This window comes from Prionailurus bengalensis, chromosome X (assembly GCF_016509475.1).
Source record: "Prionailurus bengalensis isolate Pbe53 chromosome X, Fcat_Pben_1.1_paternal_pri, whole genome shotgun sequence".
Taxonomy (NCBI): domain Eukaryota; kingdom Metazoa; phylum Chordata; class Mammalia; order Carnivora; family Felidae; genus Prionailurus; species Prionailurus bengalensis.
The window spans coordinates 122856518-122882018 of record NC_057361.1 but is presented as its reverse complement, the minus strand read 5'-3'; the positions used below and the strand labels follow the sequence as shown (position 1 = coordinate 122882018).

General features: G+C 44.4%; 1 protein-coding gene and 1 long non-coding RNA gene across 9 annotated transcripts in view; one reads left to right on the top strand and one right to left on the bottom strand.

The window, feature by feature from the left end:
* The window catches only part of AFF2 (AF4/FMR2 family member 2), a 454373-nt gene that overhangs the window by 192161 nt on the left and 236711 nt on the right, over window positions 1-25501 (bottom strand). The gene's annotated exons all lie outside the window — the stretch shown is intronic.
* LOC122477545 lies at window positions 1776-18898 on the top strand. The gene is made up of 3 exons (XR_006295719.1): window positions 1776-1787; window positions 5261-5265; window positions 18758-18898. It is a non-coding gene; the product is annotated as an uncharacterized LOC122477545 (long non-coding RNA).

The window sequence follows — 25501 nt, the reverse complement described above, 5'->3', positions numbered from 1 at the left end:
ACAGTGTTAATTGCCGGGGGGAGGGGAGAAGGCACAGCACTGCGGGGTTAATTTCCCATATTTATAGATTAAACTGACGACAATAGAAATAATAACCGCAATAACAATAATGGTAATAATGTTACAAATTATAGTCACATTGACTAAGTCCTTAATATGTGCTAGGCACTGCGCTGAATGCCCGGCAAGGATTATCTCATTTAATCCTCACAGAGATCCTGTGAGGTGAGTTCTAGCATTATCCCTACGTTCCACTGGGCACCTGCCGGCCCACAAACTCAGGTATGCAGCTGGTCACTTCTGTTCCCCACACAGCTGTGGTGAAGAACGCACCTCTTCTGCCACACCAAGTCCACACTTGGGTGGGCTCCCCTGCCCCTATCCTCAGTGTTCCCTAAAAAGGTCCTCCTGCATCGCTCACAGACTGATTTGTCTTCCGCGTGGTCCTTTGTCCTTTGGCACTGGGCTCACAAGCCAGCGCTAAGTAATTTTTTACAGCTGACCCACCTTCCCTACAGCAGGGACGGTACATAAAGATCCTCATAAGAGAGCCTGCTCCTTAGAGCTAGGCTTACAGGGTGCAAAGTCAAAACAATAAGTACACGTTAAATGCTAAAGGGCCCGAGCTGCAATGCACATGACGAGTGTGCAGCCTGGGAGTCCCGCATTCTGTGTCCAAGTGGGTCTATGCTTACCCAAGTCCATAAACGTCTATCCAACTCATCCTCTCTTCCTTCCCTCCTGAGCACAAGAGCTCCAGATCATCAAACACATACTTGGCGGTGAATACTCATTTTTAAATTTACCAACTGTGTTATGAAACTAACAGATGGTCGTGACAATAACAGAAACCTATAGCTAATGCTGACCATATCTTTCCAAACAGAGAAGTAGAATTTATCATCTCACAGGTGTGTGTGGGGTGGGGGGAGAGGGAGAGGGAGAGGGAGAGGGAGAGGGAGAGGGAGAGGGAGAGAGAGAGGAGTATATTTGCAGTGTAATTCTTACCAACTTCATTCAGTTATCAGGCAGAGTTCCTACATATAATGTATTTAATTCCATCTAAGTCCTTCTATGAACTGAGAACCCTGCTAGGTGCTAAAACACGAAGCATTTGTGGAATGGGTTCTTATCCTGGGATCCATAATGGACTGAAGGGGATCTGAAATCGTACAGAAAATTTTGTGTGCATGACTGCCTATGTGCATTTTCTGAAACGAGGTTCCATCATTTTGATCAGACTTTCAAAATACACTGTGATCCACCAAAGATTCAGAGACTCTGGTTTACGGGGATGATTGGGCAGAATATCTGAAATTCGGGGGATCTTGAAACATCGACGGCCTATCTCTAGTGTATCTCCCGTCGCATGAGGCACGCACCCAGCTCCTGACCACGCCACACAGAAGCCTTCTGCATTCACCAGACTTGTCTTGTTGCCGAAGGCGCTCGCCAGGGCCTTACGCAGAGCCACCAGGTGAAATGAGGCTGAACCGGATGCAGAGATGAGCGAGAAGGTGAAGCGTGAACGTGGTAGCACTCCCGATTTCGGTCCTCTAGACATAAGCTGTCAGAACGTCCCAGAAATCACCCAAATGTCACCTCCCAGGCTGCACCTGACTCCGAAAGTGGCATAAATACCCCACTATCGGGTTCAGCGAAATGAGATTCCTGAAACCATATAGTGACTGGGAAAGACAGTGATCAAACCCCTGACTAAAAGCTAAACTCACCAGGCAAGAGAACCATCAGTGAAAAGATGAGTGGAGCCTGAGGAGCGTGTGACTGTGTGACCACGTCTGACCGTGTAACTGTGTGTGCGTGCGCCCCCTGCCTCTCTCGGCTCACGGACAGGGTCGCAAGGGAAGCAAATGCATAAATAGCAGAATTCAAAGACCTAATTGTTTCCCAAATGTATATGCTGTGGTCCCAAGTGAAAGCTGTGCCAGATCGACCCCCACTGATGGCCTGTGGCTTTGTGTGTGTCACCCACTTCTGTCGTGTCTCGGAGACGGACGGCCCGTGCGTGGAGACGGTGGACTGTTCGGGAGCCATTTCTGCATGTGTAATTAGTCACGGTGCACCTGTACCTAACTGCATTAACAATTAACACAATTACACACACAATTGTGGAATTGCCCCCACTATTTGAATAATTAGTGAGCTAACAACATGATTTGCAGGTGCAATTGAGCAATTATGTACAGTTCCAAAGTGGAATATGCATATTTAGAGGCTTGGATGAGGCCCATTACTAAATCTTGTTCCAAATGGTCAAATTAATTTTATTATTAGGAGGAATGGTACTCAGCGAGAGCGATCTAATCCTTAAGTATTCTGGCATTAGGTACCAGGGAACGGTTCATCTCATCAAGGTAGTTGGCTTGGGGCTTCAGCCAGCAAAGCACCCCTCCCAGAAGGCTGCCGGTCTGCACCCTCTCTCCCCCAGCCTCCCTGAGTCTGGGGTGTCCTTCCCAACTGGTTCTTGACTTTCCGTTAAAATGCTGCTTCAGGGGCGCCTGGGTGGCTCAATTGGTTAAGCGTTTGACTTCAGCTGAGGTCGTGATCTCACGGTTTGTGAGTCCGGGCCCCACGTCGGGCTCCGTGCTGACAGCTCGGAGCCTGGAGCCTGCTTCGGATTCTGCGTCTCCCTCTCTCTGCCCCTCCCCTGCTCATGCTCTCTGCCTGTCTCTCAACAATAAATAAACATTAAAAAAATTTTAAATAAAACGCTGCTTCAAATTCATTTGCTTCCTGCACTTTCCCCTCCCCCCGCAGAGCCTCCTCTCTCCTATGTCTTGGGTCTGTGACCCAAATGCCCGGCACAAGGGGCCGCACAAAAACATCACCTCAGCCGTCTCCTGCAAGGAGAGGCCCAGGAACTCGGTGGCAGTAACGGGGTGCTACCCACCGCCGGGCCCCAGAAATAGACATACGGCTCCTAGTTCTCCTGCATTAAGTTTTCTTCAACTGTACTCTTGTCACTCCCCGGATAAGCGAGGGTCTCTTTTGCCATTGAAAAGAACATTCGCTAAAGCCTCAGGTTTCAGCTGTGCACAATGGCAAAACCAACTGGGCTGTGAGGCATTTGCTCCCGTTCCTGTGGAACGCCCAGGAGGCAAGGCAGAAGCTAGATCGTGCCAGAAAGCCCCGAAGACTGCCCACACTCAGTTTACAAGGCACCCAGGGCTCGGATGCCCTGTGATCTTGCAGACCCCATTAGATAAAGCTGGAAGTGTCTGTCCAATCTGTGGGTGGCTCAGCAGTCCTGCCCAGCGTTGCACTGTCTAAAAGAAAACAGAAGAAAAAGGCACCTGTGGGTCTAATTGGAACCACTGCAGACCTTCCGAGGACCACGGCAACCCTTCCTTCCAGAAAGACAAGTCACAAGTCACACCTGAAGATGGTCATTGCATTCTAGAATGGGCTCCCGTCATGTTGTGGCATCCGTTCAGTCATTGGTAGGTGACAGGAGATACGCGTCGTTTAAGGGCAGAGGTAAGATAAAACGGGAAGCATGACCCGGAGACCATGCCGCAGGGGGACTGCCAACGTGGACTGCCATTATCCTCTGTGGAAGCACCGCGCACCACTGAGAGGGTTCGCGGCGATGTTCTGTTTTTGTCTGTGTGTTTTCCGAATGTCAGCTGGTCTCTCCTTATACCACTGAGGCGGGAAGTGTCAGCACCTTCTAACCGGTAAGATTCAAATAGGAAAACATACAGCTCAAAGATGGCAAACCACCCCCCACCCCAGGGTTATTCGCCGGTTAACCTGGTGAATTGTGTGGAAATGGTGAAAGGGTGAATTGGGGTGAAATGGAAGGCTGGAACAAGAATCGATCCCCTTTCCTTCATGTGTACCTTGCCTAATTTTTACAGATTGGGAAAATGAGACGAGACTCCAGGAAAATTAGTATTTTGGAATATTGCATTTTTCAGCCACCTCGCTGCCATTTTTTTTTTTTTACTGTTCAGCTACATGAAAAATTACCTAACTTGTTGAAATAGATTTCTTGACCCATGTATAGCTACATGAAATGGTGTAATTTAATACAATCTACCTAAATTAGCACCAATTAGACAGGCTAAATTAAAGGGCATGCCACTAATAAATTTTATGCTAAACATATTACTGGCAATAAGCTCACTAAAATGCATAATGGAATAAAATATTCTTTTTAGCCTACTTTAGTCTAAATAATATCTCAAAGTCTTTAGTATGAAACATTCCAAGGAAAACCCTTACTTCCTTATAGGGAAATGGGAAAACAATATCCTGCCTGGATTAACCGTGGATATGATTTGCTTTTAAGGTTGTCGTTCTAATTTCTTAACAACACTTCTGAAACATTTCTCCTCGGGGGGGGGACTCAGTTTCCTAACCTCTAAACGGTGATCTCCAAGTTTTTTCTGGAGCAGAGATAATTAAGGTACATTTTAAGATGGTATTAGAAAGAACATGAGCTGTGGTATCGAGATACCTAGATTTCAGTCCATCTCGGTTCTGCCACTTATTGGCTGAACAAACTGTGTGAAAGACCAAATAATGGTTCTAAAAAGGTATGTCCCTGTCCAATCCCTGGGATCTGTGAGTGTTAGCTTCTATGACAAAAGATGTGGTCCAGTTAAAGGTCTTGAGGAGGAATTTACCCTGGATCCTCTGGGTGGGCCCTAAAATACAATCACATGGATCCCTGTACAAGGAAGAGTTTTGAGACAGACACAGAACAGTAGACGACAGACATACACACAGAGAAGTTGATGTAAAGATGGAGGCGGAGGTGTGGAAAGGCTGAGAGAGGCAAGGCAGGGTTCTCCCAAAGGGGTGTCCTGCATAAGCCTTCGGTTTGGACTTCTAGCCCCTCGAACTACTGGAGAATACATTCCTATTGTTTCTAAGCCACTCGGTTTGTATTAGCTTGTTACCGCAGCCATAGGAAACTAATCCAACCGCGGACTTCACTTTGCTTGGCTGTAACATGAGGCCAACAAAGTCTAGCTCACAGATTCAATGTGATAAACTTACGAGTAAGTACAGTTAACTCTTGAACAACACAGGTTTGAACTGTGCGGGTCCACTTGTCCATGGATTTTTTTGATAAATATTTTCTCTTTCCTATGATTTTCTTAACCATATTTTCTTTTCTCTAGCTTACTTTATTGTAAGAATACAATAGATAAAACATATACCAAATATGTGTTGACTGTTTATGTTATTGGTAAGGCTTCCAGTCAACAATAGGCTGTCAGTAGTTAAGTTTTGGTGCAGTAGTTAAGTTTGGTGGAGTTAAGTTTTGGTGGAGTTGGTAGTTAAGTTTTGGTGGAGTTGGTAGTTAAGTTTTGGTGGAGTTTGGTGGAGTTTGGTGGAGGGTTAAGTCATACACAGATTTTCAACTGCATGGGGGATGGGCACCCTTAACCCTCCTGTTGTTAAAGGGTTAACCGTAATAAAAAGAAAGGTTAGTGCTTACATAGCACTTAGCATGTGCTCTCGGGGATACCGACTACATGTACATGAACGAAGAGGACGACACTATCCTATAGAGCATTTCGTTAAGGGTGGATCCATTTGCGTGAATAATCGTTCAAAATAAGGATTTGCTGATTGTGCATTATTATAATGAATCAAGTAGAAGAGCTGAGCTACCCAATTGATTAAAATTCCTCTGCACGTTCCAGTCCAATAAAGTCCGACTTGCTCTTTCTGATCTTGCAAAAGGCCCCCAAAGTTCATTACATGACAAGACACTTTCTGATTTTTTTTTCTTGCCATGTGGCCTACGAACCTGGAACGGTGCTGGGCAATTGCCTGCAGAGAGTGGCCTGTCCATCTAGTTGTGAACTTCACTCCCAACTTGCTGGTCTTGAGGCCAAAGAAACAAAATCCCCATAAATACGAGGGAGAAGGAATCGGGGGGGGGCAGATTCTAAAATTGCACATTTGCTCTTAGGATGATGATTATATCTAAGGTTTCCAGTATGTCTTCACCTTCTTCCCCTAATATTTTTTTTTATCACTTTGAAACATTATTTTAATTGCCTTTGCCAATATTCATTTTAATTTTTCGCCTGCCTTGATTCATTTTGGAGAATAGGTGGGTCATAAACCAATAACGGTAGGCGAGTTAAAAAAACGACAGGGTAGAGGCAGTCATCCTGACTTGCCATTTCTGGCCAGTATGTGCTGCTGGTTGTATCTGCAATAACTAAAGATGAGACCTACATCTCCATTCGAACAGGAAATTCTTGGAAATGGAGGGTTTCTCCCAAAACCTCAAGACCTGACAATGTTTTTTTCCAACAGCAGCTTTACATCTCTGAAGCATACTCATCATTGGCATTTGTCATTCTGATTAATTCTCTCCCCAGTTTTGCACATTTCCAGAGCGAATCTCATTTCCGACTCACAGGCTACCCTCTTCACAAGTGCTTATAAAACTGCCCTGGCCTTCAATTTGGTTATAAGAGCTAGAAACAGCCTTCATCGGAGGGGTACTGTTTCCTCTTCAAGATTTGAAAAAAAAAAAAATAACCACATTCAAATGTATACTATTACTTTCATAGCTCCCCACGCGAATCACTTCTTTTTATAGAGATACATAATTTTATCTTATAACAAAAAAGGGCACGGTATTTATATAAAATGTAGGCAATACAGTGAATGAAACCTTCCCCCCCCCCCACCTAGAAATTACTAGAGATAACATCTTGGTGTGTGGTCTTCTAGTGTTTTGTTTTTCACATACATAAGCTTTCTTAAAAAACCAAAACAGATTATACCATACATAACCAATTGCTTCTTGATCAATGGACGAATGACTTGTTATCATTGTATTTTGTCTTCTTATCTTATGCTGGTTTTGATTCCGCAGTACTCTAACTCCACGGCAAATACAAAATGTCAAATAAAATGTGTAAGGCATCTGCTTTCTCAGTCCCACTTCTAAGCCGAAATATCCCTAATTTCTTCATTGCTTTCAATTATCTGGAAATTCCTAATAAAGAAATCATCACACAGCTTTCATCAGAGTATAAAATGATACATGCCCAAACAGACTTTTGGAAAGGTTCTGAGGGAAATTTTAAAGTAACCAAGTGGTACACCTGCAATTCATAGGGGCAGAAAAAATAAACCAAAGCTTGGAAAGCATAAACCACTCTTCTATCATAATCACATGGTATTTTATACATCCAGTGTTAAACTCATAAAACATCATTTTGCCATTCTTTCCTCTTGGATTCTAAATTTCAAACATCCAAGCTGCTTTCAGATGCCTCTGTAATCCTTTCTTCATGGCTACACACTGAGATGCATAAAGGATGAGAAATCAAAGTTGTCAGCCATCTGAGAATTTTTAATGTATCAAACATCGCCTTCCAAACACATTTCTATTTCATTTCAAAAACAAAACATGAGTGATTTAGTTTAAAAAAGTCAGTCTGGTTCATTAACCTATAACTGTACCAAAGCAAGAGTCAATTACATTGCCACATCAGATGTGTGCTGAGATAATTACCCTGAAAAGAAGATGTAAGGATGCCCATAAAGGCAGTGAAATGTGACCTATTAAATCAGGCTGTAACCTATTATGGGTCAAAAAACACATTTGTAGGGCCAACGGTCTCCTGCCTACATCCAGTCTTGCATGAATTCTGCAGGTGTCTTTTGCAAGTAAACTTTAGATCTGTCCTTTCATTTCAAAGCGGGGTCTTGTCTTCCTACCTTGGCTATCTGGGATGCATGCATGCACTTCACAGAACTAATTGCCTACTTAAAATTATGTCCCTTGAAATCTACTGGCAAAACCCGAGGTAACAACAGGCCAAGATCATGCTGTATTAAATAAGCAGGGAGTCATTTGGGTTCACTTTCCTGTAAGTTCTCCTCCTGTTAATACTTTGTAACATTGATTTCCATCTCCAAATGCAACATCTGTTACAGCAAGGGAGCAAATGAGTCAGCAATCAGATCGACTGAGGATCACCTGGTGTGAGAGGAGAAAAAATATTTACTACTGTCTTTACTTGGATGACTGCCAGTCACAACACAGACAAGACGGCGATGGGGCTCAAAGGTGGCTTCTATTCTGGGAATGAAATAGGTTGGAGGGAATGTTTATTACCAGGCAGTACAATATGGAAATCAGGGGCCATCTCCTTGCAATTACAGATGGAAAAGACCAGGAGGAAGTGGTTACAAGGAGGAAATGGAGGGCTTGGTTCTGTTGGTGGCAATTACTGCATTTGCCAACCGATATTCGGAGAACTCACGGGACTCAGCATACAGTTAGAGTCACAGCTACGGTTTCTGACAGTGAAAGGACACGTGACAATGTCGTGAGGGGAAAAAGACACAGGTGGTGTCTTGGAGGCTTCCTTATGTTCTCTCCCCGCCGGGAAGGGCCACGCAGAGTGCATTCTGCCCCAACGGTGACAATGGAGTCCCGTGCGTGTGATGCTTCTACCCAGGGCGGCCCGTTACAGACTCAGCGCTCAAGGTTTGCATTTGGGGCTGGCCATGTGGGCGCTCTCTACCTAGCGTATCCCAAAACTCCAGACTCGCAGAAAGGGATCAGGTGTTCAGCACGAACCACACTGCCTGTAGCAACAGCCTAGGCACAGTGAGGCAGCTTTTGCAGTTAAGGAACATTTTCTTTTTTTTTTTTTTAACTGTTCATGTATTTATTTTTGAGAGGGGGGCAGAGGATCTGAAGCAGGCTCTGTGCTGAAAGCAGAGAGCCTGATGTGGGGCTCAAACTCACAAACTGCGAGATCATGACCTGAGCCAAAGTCGGATGCTTCATCGGCTGAGCCACCTACGCACCCCAGGGAATGTTTTCAAAGCCAAGTTCTGACACCAGAGGCCAACCTTGCAGGCATACTCTTCTAAAGATCACGGTTTTAGTATGGCACAAATACACTTGCAGTGAAATGCACTGATGCTATATGAAACTACAAATAATTTGTGTGCATCTGAACCCTGAAAAGTCATCATAAGCAGGTCAAGGGAGCCTCTGTCTTAAAATCTTTTTTTCCAATCAATCCTCATGAAGGAATGAGGAAACCCATTCAGGTTCTTCAATGTTCTATCCAAGCCTTCCGGGAGACATTTCCGGGCCAGAGGAGCCATGGTCATCCCTTCTAGTTCTCAAAGGATCAGGGACTCCCTGCAATATCACCTGTTATGCAATTTAAATCTACATGACATTTCACCCATTTGTCCACGTGTGTGTTACACTTCCGGCACTTTAAAAAAATTTTTTTTAAAACGTTTATTTATTCTTGAGAGAGACAGACAGTGTGAATGGGGGAGGGGCCAAGCCAGCGAGAGACACAGAATCCGAAGCAGGCTCCAGGCCCTGAACTGTCAGCACAGAGCCCGACACAGGGCTCGAACCCACGAACAGCGAGATCACGACCCAAGCCGAAGTCGGACGTTTAACCGACTGAGCCACCCGGGCGCCCCTACAGTTCCGCCACTTGTAATGCCTCCTGCCCTGGCAACCACACACCTCCCCCAACTCCACAATGACAAATCCCACTGACATTTCAAAGCTCAGATCAAATATCATTGCCTGCTTCCGAAGCCTTCCCCAGTAACCCTGGCGGACTTAATCCATACCTCTCACGGTAGTTTCTACCTTCAAGTATGGTTATTTGTGCCCACACCTTGCTGCATGCAGATTTCCCCTTCTACCTGCAAAAGCTGCATGGAGACAGGGTCCAGACCAATCAGGATCAATTTCTGTACCCTTCAGCCCTTCCCCACGACAAACCACTAAATGTCTAACAGTACTCGCACCCAGTAGGCACTGAACAAATGTATGTCGGATGGGTGGATGGCTGAATAATCTGAAAGGGCTCTGAATCGGCCCATATGAATTGTGCTGATAACCGGACTTCTAAAGAAGGCACGTGTTCCCAAAGAAAGCTCTGCCTACAGCGGCAGGAATCACAATGCTATAGAACCATTTTTTACTTGAATGCAAAATGTACTTCTTTGAAATGAATTTCCCATTTGGACAGCTGGAAATCTGTGGATCTTTCCTGGGAAACAGCCCAACATTTAATATCAGGGCAGTGAGAAGGGGTCTGGGTTTGGAATCTGTTCAATTAATTTGGAGCCCTCAGTCCGAGGAACAGCAGTTTCCATATTACTCCAACAACTCTGGCTCTCTCCCAAATCTTTCAGAGAACGTCTGTTCTGGACTCCCGCAGAAACTACGGCCCCCAGAGGGAGACAGGAGCCAAGTCCAGGATGGAGGGGCAGGGCCGAAGTCTTTGTCCCCAGTGTACTAAGAAATGGCTCTACATTTCCGACCCAGGTAGCCAGTGACACCGTTGCGCCTAAATACAATGCATTTAAGAACTGTTGAACAGTTTATCAATAGAGAACAAAAACACATCACCGTTGGCACTGCCTGCTACCCCGTCACCTTAGTTTCTTCTGTCGGCAGCTTTCGTGCTGCTCTAACTGCCAGTGTATTCAAACTAGCCCCTTCGTAAGGCAGGTGCATCTGGCTTTCCAGAAAGCAAGTCCAATTGTAAAGATTTTTATAGTAAGCCATCTATTTTGTAATACGGTTTGTCCCCTATCAAGTTTCCCTCGGGACAGAGACGGGCAAGCTCCCTGGCCTCCTGAATCTCAACCTTCATACCTGGAGATGGGAGAGAATAGCACCTACTTCAAGGGGCCGCTGGGGTTATTCAATGACAAAGGCTGGGATTAAAAAAAAAAAAAAAAAAAGAAGTGAGGTGATGCACAATCGGACTGCCAAGTCCACGTAGCCCAGGAAGAACCACATGGACAGGCTGTACGACCAACAGACCAGCACACGAAATAATACCCCAGAACTTTCTGCCAAACCAAAACCATTTTGGTCAGTGTACCCAAAATGCTGCTTCTGTCCCTCGTGATCTCTACCCGAGAAGGCAACTTTTCTTTTGAATTTATTCTCCATGTGATGCCTATGGGAAGGCTTTATCTGTAGCCTAAACCCCTAGTGCCCCCCAAAACTTAAAGGTCCTACAGAGCACAGTGGCTTACAAACGTGTACACGTGCTCATTTTTGTTCCACTTTGAAAGAGAATCCCAAACATACTCTAGAAAATTGCCAGTAAGGGCAGCGGGGTGGTAACAGCAGGCTTGCACCTCTAAAGACCTGGACGCACAGGTCTATAAGGAGGTGTGAACTGCATTTAATTAAAGCGTCTTTATCTCAGCTCCCAGTTCCTGCAGGTAACCGGGACACAAGTCTCAGATGCAGGGGCCACAGGTGTTCACAAGATTAGTCCGGGAAGCGTATGTGACAAGATCATTGTAATCAGACTGATAGACACTCTAATAGCCTAGAAAAGAGCAGGGTGGGATCCCCGAAGGCAGGGACCAATGGCTGGGGGCGGGGCTGGGAAGAGAGCAGAGGAAATGACAGAAGGGAGACCAGGGGAGGCTCTTGTGGGATGAGAAAGAGTTCACCAGGCAGGGGAAGCGGAGGAAGCCCAAAATTCCAAGCAGAAGGCAGGGTGTGGAGGAGGCGCGTGGCCTGCGGTGGGCACCCGGCAGCCACATTTCGAGCCAGTGTCCCAGGGGCCCCAGACATCAGCACACACGAGCGTTCTGATTATGTTGTTGTCATTCTTTCTATACAACCCGGCCTACTTCACGGAAGGCTTAGGAGGGGAACAAAATACAACTGACTTCAATGATATCTGCAAATGTAAAACGCTATCTAGCTGTGTAGTGTTGCTCATTAAAAAAACATTAAATATCCTTCACCTCCATTACAAGCCAAGTTGGGAAAATAAAGCTGTCTTATTTCATTACGAAGAACCAACTGAGCCGGCAATGCCAATAATCACCCTCTATCAAGATGGCAGCAATTTGTTTGTCAGCCCTTTCAAGTTCATAGCAAATTAGTTTGTTCAGCGAGTGGCTGCGAGGAGATTATGAAATCACAAGCTCTGGAAGGCCTTTCTCCCGTAAGACTGTGCTAAGGTTGCAGGAGGCCTTCGTGAGCCGATCCTGCCATCAAGCCGCCCTCGTGTCTTCGTCTCTCGAGTGAAAAAACTCTTCTGAGCCCATCCGTGCAGGGGCTCTGTTCGCTTCTTAACAGAAAGCTTCCTGGGATGGTCACGTAACTTCTTTGTTCATGCTTAGCTTTTACAACCATCTTTTAATCGCCTGCGATACTTAACCTACATCATCTAACTACATTAATAACACAAATTGAACCTTGCGATAAATGATCGGTTTTTGTATCTTGGCGTTGAGAATCCTCTTTCCTTTCCAACTGCCTTTCTTGAATACAATGCACAGTACAGGAACCATTTCTGTAATTCGTGTTGGCAAGGATGATATCACCTGTACAACAGTCTGAGAAGTTCAATTCAGACGGCATTTTGCATATCATAGGACTGTGCTCCTCCAAATCAGATACCAGCTACCCTCTCCTTCGCCCTTTGCCCTTGGACCAAAACCGAACAAAAACACGATCCTAACAAAAATGGGAAGGCCAAAGAAAGATGCCGCTAACCCATAATCAAGGGAGAATCCACACTTCAGCACTGCTGGCCTTTCTGAGCGCCGGGGAATGCTGACCGAACATGAAGCAAAGAAGAAAGCAGACAGCGATCAGGTCGTAGAACTAGACAAACCTCAGGCTGCATCACCCTAAATAATCCCTAACAGATCAGAATCCTTGCTCATGAAGACCTTTTTGGGAAGGAAATCGACATCACTTAGATGGTAAGGCATTCACTGTTACCCTAAATAGAAATCCTCTATGCTATGCAGAAAGGGGTTCCATAAACCCCGATTCATCTATTTTCAGAAAGCAGCTAAGGCATACTTTGTTTATGCATAGATAAAACCCTTTACCCCCAGTCAAGAAGTAAGGGGCTTTAAAATAATAGTCCGTTGGTGTGTTTGGGTCCGTCTCCCTCACCAGAAACCCGTCCGTTACCCACGAAGATGGAATTAGGAGACTGCCAATCCACCATCATGGGCATCGCCATGTGACAGAAAGGGTCCAATGGAACAGGATGCAATTACCCCCAAAGGTCCCTGGAGGCCGAGGAGCCAGCGAGGCCCACGGCTGCCACTGAAGAACCCAGAAGCTTCACCTCGAAAGAAGGAAAAGGAAGTAAGTAAAGAGAAACAGGACAAGGGATTGGGAAAAGCAGAGAGTACAGACTGCTAATTCCTTTCCTGGGTGACACCTTGCATGCGTGTACCATAGGGTAATGGCTTCCAGGGCCCCATCTGAAGCCCCAGAATGCTGGCCAACCCCTTCCCCTGCGTCTCTAAACCGCCAGGATCACTGCAAATGCCCCGCAAAGAGATTGATTCTGGCATGGAATTCAGGGACAAGTGTTTCAAAAGGATCTGTCAATGAGAAGCAAATTTTCCCTTTGAGTACAATCATTCAGGAATAGCAAGTCTATTCAACTTCAAGATGAAATAATGGGACTGTATCACAAAGCCTTTTGACGTCTTCATTTGTGAAATGTCACAAACAGTTTCACGTCACAAATGTGTGCATGCCAAGTAAACAAGTGGACCTTCTGTTTTTATCAGGCACGCGGATATGTAGGTACACGTGCAAAAGAGAGACTTTGCAAAAGGAAACAAAATGCAGGTTTCAAGAATAAAATCAGATTCTCAGAAACAAACCAACACAAAGCCAACACAATTACAATATGCCATTGACAAAAGAAATTAACATAATTCCTATTATTGCTACTATGAAAGTGGTATTCTTAAACTAGCTTCCTGTTCTGATCTTGAACAAACAGGCCAATAAATTTGCATGTCCATAGTCCAATTATTTAAACAACTTACTTTATAGCAAAACCTAGAATTCATCAAAACTGGCATCTTTTAATGCTAATTCTAATTAGAACAAGCATTGCATTTTGTATGCTTTCCAATTACGCCCGAGAAAAGTCAGCATAAGTGTCCTCTCTTATCATAATTATCTGTTTCTAATTTCAATTTTGGCTATGACTTTGCACTCAATGATGTAAATGTAACTGTTCCTGTCAGATTAAGATTAATTTGATTTAAGCCCTCTTTGTTCTAATTATATATTCTATTTCTGCTCACGATGCAAGTTCCTTTCTAAGCCACATCTGTATTTTATCACAACAATGGGGAATTTCTTTGGTATTTAAAAGGCAACCATAAGATTTCTTTTTGGCACTGTTAGGACAGTTTCCCTCAAGCCTGTGCCAAAGCATTTAATATTTCAGCTGACTAATCTACAGATTAATGTAATTATTATTTGAATATTAAAACCTGAACTTTTCTGAAATGAAGTCTCTAAAAGTTATTGCTCGAATTACTCCCTCTGCTCCCAGGAAAACCTTCTGGTTGTTGGTTTATTCCCTGGGCAAATTCCTTTCCTGGGTGACACCTTGCATGCTATGCTCCCAACGGGAACCACCACCAAGGCAGTGGTCAAAATCAAAATGAAGTACTTGGGATCAAAGCTGTCTGTCTGAAGGTCCAGACCCTGAGCATCTGCGCATTCATCCTCAGTGTCTCTTACTAATTTCCGACCTTGCTATTTCATAAAGATAATCAGGTGAAAAGAAGTGGAAAATACCAAATTAACCCTGGAGTAAGGTCTTCTCCTTCATTCAAAGATGCAAAGCAGAAAGTGTTTGGGAAACGGCATCATGAAATACCGATTCCAGGGGCGCCCGGGTGGCTCAGTCGGTTAAGCATCCGACTGCAGCTCAGGTCATGATCTCGCGGTTCGTGGGTTCGAGCCCCGTGTCAGGATCCGTGCTGACAGCTTGGAGCCTGGAACCTGCTTCGGATTCCGTGTCTCCCTCTCTCTCTGCCCCACTCCTGCTGGTTCTCTCTCTCTACCTCTCTCTCAAAAATAAATAAATATTAAAAGAAATTTTTTTAATTTATAAAATACTGATTCTAAAATCCAGTGCTAAAAGCCAGCCTGAGGTTTAACACATGTCTTAGGGACCAAGATTTGGGTTTTGGTTTTTACTCTCCAGGTGAAATATGCAGGCTAATTCAATTCAGCAAACATTTTTTGAGTGTCCAGCACAATGCCAAGTACTAGAAAAGTTTTTACCAGGAGAATATGGCTAAGTCTAGACACCTTTAGCCTGCTAAATGCTTTGAGATTCTCAATCCTAAAAACAGATTTAAAAAAAAATCAATATTTGTTGTTTTGAGAAGGGCCATGGTACATTTATTCGAAAATATAAAGTAATTCAGCAAAGCATACCCAGAGTTCAAGAAGTAAGTTATCCAGAAAAAGCCTCATCAGCCTAGGCTGTGAAGGTCAGTGACCTCACATCACATTCACTTTTATATTTTCCAATTCAATCCTGGCCTGTCACAAAATAGGTGTGAGGCAGCCTGTGAGATAAACTTAATACAATGATATAAAAAATGGAAGGAATAAGGACAGTGGAATAAGGCCAAGATTCAGTAGCCCAAAGGCTTCTATTAGAGCCCAGATACTTAGGGTCAAAAAGGGTCAAAAAGGAGCTGGTTCCTGGCGGCCAGAGCAAAGAGGAGGCCCTGAGAAGTCAGGAGATGCAGAGGGCACATGAAATGAGAAGGGGCCAACTACATGCTAAGGAGAGCCCTTTCTTGGATGGAGATCTGAGAAAACTTGCTTTCCTGGATCTTCACAAGAAGATGCTCAATGACACAATGGATCATGCCCAAGCAGCATTCTGATAATGTAAGTACCATATGGGGGGGGGGGGTCATAATCGTCAGAGAAAGGTGCTTGCAGCTAACGAAGTCTAAACCTGCAGAACACTGTATCACACACTTTCTCTGTCATATGCTAATTCACTCGGTGGTTCATCACGTATTCGACAAACATCACTAAGTCCTACTGGGCAGCTGACGCCACGCTGGGCATCGGGGCAACGGCAGTGAGGACAGGGACGCTGTCCACTGTGTTCACTGCTACATTCCCAGCACCTCGCCCAGTGCCTGCCTGGCATGGGGTCAGGGCTCCGTAAACGTCTGTTGAATAGATCAGTGAATGAGTTTGCAGTGTAGAGAGCTAGTGAATCTGAGGGAGTTGACTTAACAGGACTTGAACCGAACAGGAAGTAGAGACACACTGGAGAGTGAATGCTTTCAGTTGAGGAGATAAAGAGACCGTGGGACTTGATTTTGAAAGGCAGCTCAGTGACATGCCATCGCAATCATTCACTTTTTTTTAATCATTCTATGTTTTTCTCGGTTTATTTATTTATTTTGAGAGAGTGAGAGTGACACAAGTGGGGGAGGGGCAGAGAGAGAAGGAGAGACCAAGAATGCCAAGGAGGCTCCGCGTGGTCGACACAGAGTTCGACACGGTTCGAACCCACTAAACGTGAGATCGTGACCCGAGCCAAAGTCATGAGTCAGACACTCCCCCAACTGAGCCAGTCAGGCGCCCCTATCATTCTGTGTTTTCGTGTCTCCCTTCCTTCGACATATACACACAGAACTGAGCTATAGGTACAATGACTTTTTCCTCAAACTATACAGTATCAGAAAGTACTTTACAAGAATAGATTTAAACAATAAAAAATACTACAATCTCTAAAATTCTCCAAGTAGTTGAATATTTCAAGTGCAGTTGGAGCTATAACTCCATAACCAATCCATGAAGTGATAGGAAGAGAGAAAGTCGCTTCGCCGATAAGGAAATGGAGCCCAGAACACATAGGAACCGTGTTACCAAAATTTAAGACCACACTTTCCATTTTCCTCCTAAGGCTACATAGGTGCGTGCAGTAACATGGAGAGAGCCCAAAGGAGAAGAGTTCCCCTTATATCCTCTCTTGGCTTATGGGGTGTTGAGGGGTCATAACTGTAGGCTCGGGACTGAACGTGAGCTTAATACAGGCGCATTTTAAAATCCTGCATATTTATGTTCCGAAGAGGTGACGTCAAACTGTAATAAGAGTTGCGTGTGATTTTATTTTACTTTACTGTAGTGACCACCCACCCAACCAACAACGCCTTGCTTAAGGCACTTTGAAAATGCTCTAAGTGGTCCAGAAGATGAAGCATATAAAGTCCAGGTGTGCACTTCTAGATTTCAGAGTATTTCACTCTTGTACACACAGACACTTTCCAGTTTCTTCTCAGTGATGGCACTTCTCAATGACAAACAGCTCGCTCCGCCATGGTCCGGGAATCCAGGGAGCCGGCCCGATCGTGAGGGTGCGGTTGGCACTATAATTCTTACGGCCTCTCTCCCGGTAGCTATTGGACAACGCCTGAGGGCCATCTCTCTTCCTGAGGAGGCGCCGAGAGAGACACCGTTGAGAGCCCGAGGAAGTTTTTGTGAATTCTGCCAGGAAAGAAGGAAGAAAGGGACATCCCTCGCGCGCGCTTTACACTGCTTTCTGTCATCAGGGAGCACGGGGAGGAAGTCGAATCCTTTGGAAGGAGACCCACAGAAAACTCCACTTTGGCTTTTTAAGCAGCTCCAGTCGATGCTGCCTCACAGACTTCGAGAGGTGTGCCGCTGTCCCCATTGTAAACCCTGGTCTGGCCAGGTCTGACGCTTCGGTGAGCCGACCGGGGACACCCGGCCCCAGCTGGGGAGTGCCTTAGTTTCCAACCCAACAAAAATGCCAGCTAGGACACGTGGCAACAAAGAAGAGGACACGGGGCCTGGCTTCAGTGTTTTGGTTTTCACTTTACGATGCTATTCATTGTTATGAGAAGAGAGAAAACTTGGCTCTGGGGCAGATGCGTTGCTTGCGAAATGGGTGAGCTCTGCCAGCTGAATTTTCCCCTCTATGGTCTCTACCTGTGGCTCAAAACACAAGCTCAAGAAAAGCTTCTCTAATAAATGCGGGGGGTTCGCAACTACCACCGGTCAGCTGCTTCACAGGTTTCTCGCACCATGTGCCTAAGAAGTTGATGACGTGACCGGATTCGCTTGGTGGGACGACGATTCTCATCCCAGCCGGAAGGTGGCTCGGGTTTGTTACAAGTGGAGACGGATGCAGGCTCGGTGGCCCTGACACCATCTGAGTCTATTAACGATGGATGGAAGGAAGATCAGAGGCATTTCCACTAACAAAACTATCCCTAGGACAACATAATGATCCTTCCGTCCTCAAAAGATAATGAAAAATGGCTCCACCCTCCATTTCCCCTAGCGTGATCTGGAATCAACACCATCTGCACACAGCGCGTTCTGGAGTTACCATAATGTCAGTTGAGAACTGTGTCAGAAAATGTCATTTTCAGAACCGCTTTGCTTCTCCGAATACATTGTGCCCTCATCGTCACGCCACATTCATACCTTCTCATCGCAGTCACAATCCTTGAACCCATTTCACAGTATTTCTTGAGGAGCAAAACCCCTTCAATCTTTCTGGTTTGGGTTTAAATGTGTTTTTTTTCCATAGTTCAAGAGAAAGAAGAAAGGCCCCAGGACCCGTAAAGTCACGCGAATAATCAAGTCCAGTACCAAAACGTTTCAAAGCTTCCAAAGTAGAATGGCTTATGATTTTGTAAACATCTTCAGGGATCATGCGAACCAAAGGAGAGATTCTTTCACAGAAACGCAGCTTTCTGTAAGGACTCTGTCATGTTACAAATCCCTTGTCTGACATTTCCAGGATTCAAGTCCTATGTCCAGGTGACACCAAGCAAAATTGAGTGAGCATTTATCTCGGTTTGTCCAGGACTGCTCAGTTGAGCATTGAAAGTGCAGGACAGTAGGGGGCTCAGTCGGTTGAGCACCCAACTCCAGCTCAGGTCATGACCTCACAGTTCGTGAGATTGAGCCCCATATTGGACTCGCCACTATCAGCCTGTCAGCCCATAGCCCACTTCAGATCCTCTGTCCCCCTCTCTCTGCCCCTCCCCTGCTTGTGCTCTCCCAAAAATAAATTTAAAAAAGAAGAAAGAAATAAAGAAAGAAATGAAGAAAGAAAGAAAGAAAGAAAGAAAGAAAGAAAGAAAGAAAGAGAGAAAGAAAGAGAGAAAGAGAGAAAGAGAGAAAGAGAGAAAGAAAGAAAGAAAGAAAGAAAGAAAGAAAGAAAGAAAGAAAGAAAGAAAGAAACAGATGAATGAACAGGACGGTTGGTCTGCCTACCTAGAGCACGCTCTTTCCCTGGCAGCAGGCCCTGAACTATTGCCTGGGCCTGGGCCTGGGCTTGGGCAGCAAGAAGAAAGAGAGATGGATGGCCTTCCTACTTTGAGAGGCATCTCTTCCCGCAAAGCCTCCTGAATGGCAAAGACTCAGCCTTACGCGCCAGAACATCTCCGAATGCTCCAACAACAGCAGATGGAGAGGTAAGGGGAAGTATTTTGTTAGCATACATTTAAAACGATACATTTCAACTTTCACAAGAGCATAATGTTCAAAGGGATGCCGCCTAGTGCTGTCAATCAGGGAGGAGTAGCGGATTTCAGCATTCTCTCATTGTGCTGGACGACATCCGGCAACAAATATCAACGGCCTTAAAAATGTACGTACCCAGTAATTCCACTTCTGGGATCCTATCGTCAGGGAAAAGAGCCTGACACACATGAAATGACTCAGGTATAATACTATGTCCTGAAGTTCTATTTACTGTGCCGAAGAATGGAGAGTCTAACTGTTCAACACAGGGGGAGTGGTTAAACCAAATACGACCTAATCATATGCTATAACTTTATATTATCAGTCCCTAAAATAAAGTTTTAAAAATTAATGATAAGTAAGAATGCTCAAAAAAGGACGACAGACCGTTGTATACACAGTACGGTTCTGTCTGGAGGAGATAAATAACCGAATGAAGAGACAGCTATCCCCGAGACATCTACAGTGGTCATTGATAGTTAGCGAGATTATGAGCGTTTTTCATTCCATTCCTTCCATTTTACTGCAGTTTCCCACTTTTCCACAGTCAACTTCCATTACTTTCATTAAAACGAGTTATTGCAGGGGCACCTAGGTGGCTCAGTCGGTGACGCATCCGACTTCGGCTCAGGTCATGATCTCACAGTTTGTGAGTTGGAGCCCCGTGTCGGGCTCTGTGCAGACAGCTCAGAGCCTCAGCCTGCTTCGGATTCTGTGTCTCCTCCTCTCTCTGCCCCTCCCCTGCTCGCTCTCTCTCTCTCTCTCTCTCTCAGAAATAAACATTAAAAAAAAATTAAAAAAACAAAAACAAGTTATTGCAGATGTCTGCCAAAGAATCATCCCCAAAACCAAACAAAACCACAAAAATGTCTATCAAATATTTGAGGAGTATTTCTATTCCTTAAGAATCTATGAATAAGTCTCATATATTGGGCACCTAACGCAGCCAAGTAGCATGCTAGGAGCATGGCATGGTAATCTATTATTTTCTAATAAATACGTACACATGGTACTCTAAAATTTATATGTGTATACACATTTTATGCATATTGCGTCACACACATGCACACAAGGCAGCACATTTTCCCCGTAAGGAACCATACAGTATATATTTTCAGCTTGGCAGGCTACATGGCCTCTGTCACAACTACTCGAAGCACAAAAGCAATCACAGACAAGAAGTAAACAAATGGGCACGGTTGTGTGCTGATAAAACTTTATTTGCAAAAACAGCTGTCTGCAGTTCGTAAACCCCTGCTCTCTCCCAAATGAAATTTGATAGAGTACCAGCCACAACCAGAAAGCTATATACCCTGAGGCAAGACTGTCATAGAACAAAATTTCCTAAATATATCAGAATGAAACTCCATCGGATCGACTTACATAGTTCAACCTCCTCATGGGGTTTTCCCCTTTGGAGGACAAGAATTCACATCTTCTGACCCTTTTGTTGGATTCCATGTCCTTGCGTTATGCGGTCGCTCCCTGTACAGCAACCCCGCCCAGGGGTCAATGGGTCAAATCTAGGGACTTGAGAAAGGACACACACGTGCACCACCTAAACCTAATCACCCAGAGAGCGAGGAAGTTATCGCCGCGAAGCCTCGGTTTTATTTATTTTATTTTTAAAATTCAAAACTACTACTTTTGGTTACAGTGAGCGAAGACTCCAATTTAGCAATATGGAGACAACAGAGAGAAATGAGTCATTCTTGAGCTGCCTTTTTTATGTCAAATAAATAAGTTGATTATTTATGAATTACAAAGGATGCCAGTAACCACTATCAAAGGAAGTGTTCGCATCTCAAAGGCATAAAATTCCGAATTCTCATAGTCCACCCACAAAGAAGAAAGCGCAGTTAACTCTTTCATTGGAGATGATGCCGGGGCAAGGTATGAAAAGTGCCTGTATTGCCGTATTCGACTGCTAACTGTTCTTGCCTTCTGCTGACCCCAGCCAGCTCTGTTTTTCCACCAAGACAGCTCTATTTAAATGTTAGCGCACATACAACATAGCTAACCTTTTGTGCTGAGCACTTTGCCAGTTTTATTTCACGTGATCCTTGCTGACCCTGTAAGGTAGGCACTATTATTATCCGCATTTTAAAGACAATGAAAATGAGACTTGGGGCAGTTCAGTATCTTGCCAGGCTAGTATGAGATAGCTCCTGGATGTAAATGCAGGCTGCTGCCTTCTAAAGACTAGACTGATACAGGCCCACTCTCTTTCCATGCATTGCTGGTCAAGCTCGGTCCACGAAACTTGTAAATAATCACTAATCATAAACATTAAAACTCGCCAATGTTTCCACGTCAGATGTTCTGCTTCAATGATTTTTTTTTTTTGAAGGAGCAAAGGGCTCAGATGACCAACAGCATGTTTGTTTCCAGAAAGGTGTTCAGGAGTTCCAAGCAGAAACTAGGAAACATCTCGTAAGATGGCATGGTAGACCGAAGCAGGCAGATATCTTTATTGAATATCTTTACGAAAATACCTGTGTTTAATCATACATGACACATACACGAATATAAATACATACACAGGTAGTTCACTGCACAGTCGTTTTCATGATGTTTGGGTATTTGGGGTTGTGTTAGAAAATTCTATATGCTTCCCTTATGAAAGAATAAGATGCTGTCACCATGGTGCTGTGATCTCATTTCAGACGATCTGCACATGTGCGGTGACCTCCTCTTTTTGTCTCTGTGTCGAAATCTGGCCCATACAGGCAAAAATCAAACAAGGCGCGATTCCACCTTACTGCACAACCTGTCACCCCTCATCAGTTTGCGATTTAGTGTAACCCGAGCAGGAAGCCCCCTGCTATTTTGTTGCAGAGAAAATACAACATGATCCAGAGCTGGGAGGTCAGACCAAAGGCTTTGATTAAGGTAGACTGGGAAAAACGGAAACATTTTTCTGTAACTAAATATCATAATTAAGTACAGACAAAGCACTGGACTGCCTTAGCATCACCATGATTGGAAAACAAAAGTGACAAATGCAGTTTCAGTCATGATCAAGATAGGGCTAAATATACGGTATGGAAAGAATTGATTGAACACGGGAGTTTCTGGTTTGAGTGCATGTAAAACGATAACCTGATGGCAAGATGGAAAGCAATCAGGAAGTTTCGAATATTAATCTATCCCCTTAACTCCCAAACTCGCTCGGACAATCGCAAGGACGTAATCACCACTACAGCCAACATGAAAAACTCCATCTATGAGACAGTAAACGCAATGAGCATGTTCATGCCTCCATCCGATTTATACGCGTAGCTCAGAAAGATGCTGTTAATGATCAGCCCTGTTACCGATTTCACTACACTACTTTGTATATTTCTCTTAGCCCTCCTAATTACGAACTTCTGGAGGGCAGGGGATTCATATTATTGCATATTATTCCTTAACAGTGCATTGAAAGTGAACAGTCTCCCAACAGGGAAGAGAGGTGTGTCTCCTGCAGAGAAGTTTCAGCTTTTCAGAACTTGCACTTGACTAAGACTTGCCCTCCTCCAACAGTGGCTCCCTGCCCCTTCAACAAGGCCTAATCAATCAATACCCAAATGCTGGATGGCTTTTCCAGCGGGGCTATCTTGCTGGTGCCCTAAAGGAAATGGGGGGGGGGGGGCCGCAAAGCAGGAAGAAGAGGTAGGTGGTGGCTAATTTCATTAGTGACATTAAGGTCAGACGTCTGGATCCACCCAGGGAGCCCATAAACAGACCTTGCATCCTCAAGGCAAAAAAGAAATCTTCCCGTTTCGTACCTTCTCCTATCACCACAATTCGACATTTTCTGCTTTCTTGTTCCTTCAGAGATAGACCTGATTTTTTTTAGAGAGTTGTGTGTGTGTTGTGTGGGTTTTGTTTTTGTTTGTTTGTTTGTTTGTTTTGGGGTTTTTTTTTTTTGGAAAGGAGAGGCACAAAACTGAGAAAGGAAGAGGACCAACAGGTAGTCTGGTCCCCAGATTTTTATCGTGGAATTCCTTGTGAGGCCTCTAGAGGTTTCAGTACAACAATGGCAATTTCTAAAGCATGGGTAGACACTTAACAGCAGTTCTAAGCTTAAGGCATTGATACTGATGGTCTTTCCTACTGGGAAACTCATCAAGAGGGAACAAAAGATATCGGCTCACATTTCCCAGCAAGAGACTTTTAAGAGATGTGGAAAACCAAATCAATTGCCAAAAGTTCCTTAGAATTCTAAGAAGCCAAACACAATTATTGGTAATTAAACGTTGAATTAATGCTCATTAGACTTAGCTTATTAGATTAATAGAGATAAAAAGTCTTTACAGTATGGTTGCTCTTGTGTGTTGCATATTATACGCGGCATAATGAGGTCTCTTGTATAATCAATGTATGTTGTACATTAGTGCTTTTAATAAGATTTGGAACATAATTTTACTAGGTTCGGTGATTTCGGAGGCTTGCGGTTGTGCTTTCTGCTTTCCTGGTCTACCCCTGATCGGAGCCCTGATAAATCAGATGGGGAGCTGTTGATCAGAAACAAAAGGCCTGCTATCACATTGTTCCTTCACCAAAAGAAGAGCTTGCTTAAATCAGGGAAGTTGTGCAGTTCATCATGTACCTCTTAGCTAGACACCTGTAGAAAGATCGGGAGAGGATGATCTATCCAGAAGGAGCAGGAGACAGGTTTGGAAGGCTAAGTGGCAGATCAGGTGGTGACGATGGCTTCCGCAGGATCTGAAGCTCCACCGTAACAACACGGACCCCACGGGCTTTCTTCCATCAGCGATGGGCGGGAAACTGCCAGTTCCAGGCGCTGGATAGAATCTCAGCACCCACAGGTGATCCTGGTCATAATCGACCAGGACAAGAGGCCCTTTTGCCACTTAGTAAAAGGCAGGATACACATCAGCGCTCCAAGACACCAAAACAGAGATAGTATTAGTGTCCGTCAAAAGACAAGATGTGCATGTCACAAAAATCGGCTGGGCCAGATTATCGGGGGGGCCGCTCCCTAAGTCCATTTGTGCTCTTGCCTCAGAAGTTTCCTCTAGCCATATATAATCACACATAAAATTTACCCCACAGTGTATCATTTTTCTGAGCAAAAAAAAAAAAAAAAAAAAAAGCCCACAAACTTTAAAATAGCCGCAGAACTATCGAAACAGTTACAATTCACGGATTCTTTTGAAGAATTTAAACTAGCGTTATCAACACCCAGGGGCAGCTATTTTTGTAAAACAAGAAATAAAGAACATCTTTCATGACTTCCAGGGGAAAAAAAAAAGCAGATTATGCATACTATAAAAATGCGGACTTGAGTGATTCTGGTTTCATTTCATTTCATCCCATTTCCTCCCCCACAAACAGCTATATCATCACAACATCCCCAAGGTCTTAGAGCTGAAAAAGGAGAAGGGAGCCTTACAAATGGCTGTTCAGGCTCCCCTGACTTTGGCCTTGGCATCCGGGCCCAGGGGACGAGGTGCCCCGGGAAAGGAGGAGCATATGGTGCAACTTGACTCTGGGAGGAAAGAGGAGATTTTCATGTTGTTAAAATGTACAGTTTTAAGAAGCGGGGTTGATGCTTCAAAAATCCTCTGCTCAATGAAGAAATCATTGAGCAGCTCTTGGCAGAATGTCAAACACTGCATTTAAGAAGACAATTAAAACAGTATAATGCAAAAGCTATAATTAGAAACATATCTGCACAAGTAACATGCTATTTTTCTTCTATGCAGTTAAAAGAAAAACATGAATTTCTGCCAATGTTCATTAGGGTCTTCACCAGATAATACCGCTTTATTTAGGAGATGGTTTCAGCTGCCACAAAGGTTAAATTAAAAACAGCAAATGCCCCAAAAGGGAGATGTTCTTACATCACTACTTAGATTTTCACATAACATAATTAAATCAGGGACGTGCTCTGGCTCGTTCAATACTAATGTGACCATGACATTCTCTCACTTGAAATCCAATTTTTTTTAATTGGGATGCTATTCAGGAATAAAACTAGTTGCGCAAACTCCATAGTCGGATTATTAATGAGTTGCTCGGTTCCCCAGTGGTTTGACTAAATTGCCCCCCTGCGCTCGTGTCCCTCTCCATCCCCCTCCCTCCCTTATTCTCCTCCTTCCTTCTGTCTGGAAACGTTGAGGGAGCTCATCCTAGGTTCAA